This window comes from Mizuhopecten yessoensis, unplaced genomic scaffold (genome assembly GCF_002113885.1).
Source record: "Mizuhopecten yessoensis strain PY_sf001 unplaced genomic scaffold, ASM211388v2 scaffold3771, whole genome shotgun sequence".
In the NCBI taxonomy this organism is placed as follows: Eukaryota; Metazoa; Mollusca; class Bivalvia; order Pectinida; family Pectinidae; genus Mizuhopecten; species Mizuhopecten yessoensis.
This window is the reverse complement of record NW_018405211.1, coordinates 96,733-101,088: the sequence shown is the minus strand read 5'-3', so window position 1 is coordinate 101,088 and position 4,356 is coordinate 96,733. Positions and strand designations below refer to the sequence as shown.

At 35.6% G+C, this 4,356-nt stretch overlaps 1 long non-coding RNA gene across 1 annotated transcript; it reads right to left on the bottom strand.

Moving 5' to 3' along the window:
• Positions 1-1,474: 1,474 nt before the first annotated feature.
• On the bottom strand, positions 1,475-3,774 carry LOC110448006. The gene is made up of 2 exons (XR_002462673.1): positions 3,651-3,774; positions 1,475-1,616 (listed from the first exon to the last, which is right to left on the bottom strand). It is a non-coding gene; the product is annotated as an uncharacterized LOC110448006 (long non-coding RNA).
• Positions 3,775-4,356: the final 582 nt, after the last annotated feature.

Here is a 4,356-nt window from a genome sequence, read left to right as displayed (position 1 = left end):
CTACGTATTACGATGCGTCCGTTTTTGGTCCAGGTCCCAGATGTAAGATTTGAGACTTTAGATATCTAGCAATGGAATATACTTGGCTTCTAGCTTTAGTCAGTGCCTCGTTAATTTAAAGTTTAGGCGAAGTCGTGGTGGTTTGTTTTGGCCTGGAGGGTGCATTTTCGGAATGTTCCGAGTTGGTTGCAGGCTCGACTTTATTGCTGAAGAGGATACATCTGGCATATCACACTGCCGCTCTAGTTCTATACGAGATGAATCTGACGATAATATCTCTTGGAAAGTGTTTGATTTGAGGCCCAACACGATGGGTACGGCTGATGTCGTCCTGTGTTATCATAATACCCCCAGGTACTTATTGCACGCATTGATAATAAGTTGATCGGTGTCGTCGCCCTGTGATTCAGGAATTCCCCTACATTTTAAGCAGTTCCGTCGAGAATATTGCTAAAGGTCATAAACTTTAGTACCGGTAGATAGGCCTCTTTTCAACGTGTTGATATTCTACTACTGGTGCAAACAACTCTTCACAGGCTTGTTGAAAGACTTGTAACAGACAAAATATAATACCGGTTGAATTGGTTGTTTATAATCGTTTTTAGTACTCTAAGAATAGACTATTCATATACGTACTCTTAGACTAGTAGATTGAGCTATTGTACTTACAGAATGGATTATATTCTCATGTATACTCTATATATACTCTGTATTCAGGAATGATGGAATATTGTTAACCATACTCTCAAAGATGTTCGTAACAGATGTAATCTCTTCCTGGTAATAGTCCTATAATTCTTCTGAGCATGATTGCAGGTATTTATTCATAAAAACACTAAGACACGTTTATCGATTTTTCTACAATCCTAATAAGTATTTGAAGACTATAAGTTTGCCAGAATGCGAGTAAATGGTTATGTTTTTGGTATTAGGCTCACAACCCTCTGTATTATTGATTGATATACTTTATGTTGGAAGCGGGGAAAACTACATGTGAGGATGAAGTATCGTGTGCTCAAAACCTCAAATGGCTCCACTTCCATTTGCTCTTAAAAATGTTCTGTATATGGTCGATATTTAGTAGTATCATGTTGAATACCTGAGTTTGGCTGATGACGTCACGCTTGATAACAAGATTGTACTCTATTTTGAATTGGTTAGTCAACGCAATGCTACCGATTCCATGCTATTATATGGTTCAATTCTGCTTACAAAAATGCATGATAAACAATTATCTAGTTTTGTTCGCGACTTAGAGTACCAACAATGAACAAAACAACCACTTATTCCATCATTGTGTCGCTTGCAACTGAACAGAAAATATATAGATTTTAGTGCAGTAAATAGAAAATTGTGTTCAATGTAGAAAAAAAAGAACCTTATATTATCACTTGTATCGTTTTCATGTATTTTCAATACAGTGCATGAAAATGTTTATAAAGTTGATGTTTAAAAAATAACACTGACAAATGACCAGACTGGACTGTATATTAAGTCTTCTCATAAACAATTTTCATCCGATCAACCGACGAGATAGTTGTTATCAATCGTTCCACAGGGTGTTACCACATTGAAAGGCCAGTTACAGATCTGCATGCTCTCGTCAAATACCAGACCTGAAACACGAGAACTGTTTATCATTATCTGTCAACTACCAAATGTTAATTATAAAACAAGTATAGTTCTAGATCTGCTCCGACATATATCAATTCCAAACAGTACACATCAAATTCTGTTCTTCTCAAAATATTAAACTTGAAACATGAAACATTTCAATTATGTCCTTGTCATATACATGTACAATGTACCAACCTGAAACCATTGACATTATCGCCACCAAAGTGTGTGTGTATGTGTGAGGGTGTGTAGGTGTGTGTATGTATGTGTTTTATAAGTACTTTCCTACCGTATATTAATCGAAAGAAAATTATATTAAAAAAATCATATATTTTATCAAATAAATATGTTTGATCTCTTGTGAATCTATTCATTTGCAAATTGACATATTTGGCGTTTTTAAAATAATTTACCTCTAATGCTAAAAATCTTTCTTTGCTAAAAGTGTGAGTTTATACTATATTATTAATTTGTTTTTTTTTTTATTAATAATATCACATGACAACATATGATTTTATCTGACTAAACTATATGCAACGAGTAACTAACAACACCTGCCTCCATCGGTTAAGCGTCTTTAAAATTCATGCAGAATGTTTACAATTACGAGCAAAACACGTTTTCAAAAATAAGACCTCCTGTAATCATTGAACCATGTTTCAGAGCCTATCTAATATAATATCCTTATTGGCAAATCTGACATTTAAATATAACATTGGATAATAGAAAACGTACCCTGACGGAAATAAGATAATGAATAAGTAAAAAGAATAAATCTAGGATATGATTTTAAAATAAAATTTTGAATGTTGGCATCATGTTTTTCATGACTTTATTAATTCATCGGAAAGAAAAAAAAATCTGCTCTGAATCGATTTATTAGACGTTAAAGCATGGTAAGATGAGTTTCGAAAGTCACATGTTCAGGACCACGTGTATCCATCGTTTGTGCCGAAAGCAGCGCCGAAGCGTCGTCGTATTGAACTTGTAAACCGACTGATATGCTGAACAAGGATGCTGTTGCATTCGTCAGTCAATGTTTTGGCAACTCCTAAAAGTTATACAGCTAATTTTGACGTTTCCTAACGCTGTGCTCAAAACTATCCAGAATTCACTATATGGATGACATGTTGGCTAATTTATATTGCCAACGAAACTTCTGAACGATTGTTCTGCTGACGTGACTGCGAAGAAATTGTCAATTGTGCATTTTGATGTTACGAAATTTCCGCATGGAACATGTCAACCACCCTTTCCCTCGGACTTTGTGCCATCCAAGGCATGTTGTGTGTTTTTAGTCGCCACGGAAAACAAAAGAATATCATTTATGCCAGTCACTGGTGTAATTCAGGAGTTATTTGCGAAAAAAGTATAAGCATGATTTGGGTCAACATACAATATAGGCTTCCACGAGTGTATATATGTTAAAACTTTATTAAGACTAAAGAATATTACTTTTGTCTACGACAAATTCTTTCTTTTATGGAAGATCACTATTTAAATGTAAAAAAAAATCCGTTATATCAAATTCACAGACCTGGAGGTGGAAGGGTACTTGATTTCCAGAGACAACTCTGATCAGTAAAGAACGACAACAAACCCAACAAAAACTTAACCGCTTAGTGCTACAAAGCTGTTTCAGTTTTAAATGCATTACAGTTTTGTAATGTATCATTAAAGCCATGAAGAGCAATATCGACACATCCGTTCAAGTTATATTAATAAGGAGGGGTACATATACTCAACTTATTCGAGTTTTTGTTTACCGTGTTCATTTGCATATTGATTTTGAATTGTGTGCGTTTATCTATCTTCTCTTTTATCATTTCGCATTCGAACCTTTTTTTTTGCGAGGGCGTTCTGGCAGTACTGAAACTTATAGATGTGAGGGTCATTCTTTATATCCGATAACAAAACAACATTAATGAACTGCCATGGTCCTAAAACTCAATGTCGAGATAAACAGAAATCGAGATAAAATACTTTTTAATACAAAGACCGGTTGTATAATGCGTATGAATTATAAAACTTACCCGGGGAACAGAAGTTATGGCCATGGAAGTATCCGTTATGACAGGTGTAGTAAGACCTACAGCTAGTTTCCAAGTCAGCGAATTTAAAGTCCGGCTTATTAGTACAGTCAACTACAATGCTACACGGCGGAGACATAGAAAAAAAAATTGACCAGAAGTTAAAAAGCCTAGAGGAAAAACTTAGTTCTCAGATAGAGGGTAAGTTTGATAAAATCTTGGACAAACTTGGTAATCGATCCTTGGGTAACAGTCAGAGGTCGGGTCAAGATAGTCAGAGGTCAGGTCAAAACAACAAAGGTCGGGGCCGAGGTGGATATAATAGGTCCCGGGGAAATTGACACAACAATAAGGATAAGGCCAAGGATGTGAGGAACTCCCCAAACGAGTAGCAGTCTCTGCTAGCGGCCAATCAGAGACTGAACTTATGTCAAAAGGCCAAGGTCATGGAATTTTAGATAGACTGTTAGGGGTATCTAATGAAAGTAAGATTTTTGTTGAAGGTCAAAAGGTCAAAGCACTGATAGACAGTGGATCTATGGTTTCAACCATATCGAAAACATGCTATGAAAATCTTCTAGATACACCCCAACTTCAAGAATTGAACACTCTAGGATTAGAGATAACAGTAGCTAATGGTTCTACTTTGAATTACTTAGGCTATATAGAGTGTAAGGTTGAGATCCCTTTCATGGCAGAAAATAGTTTT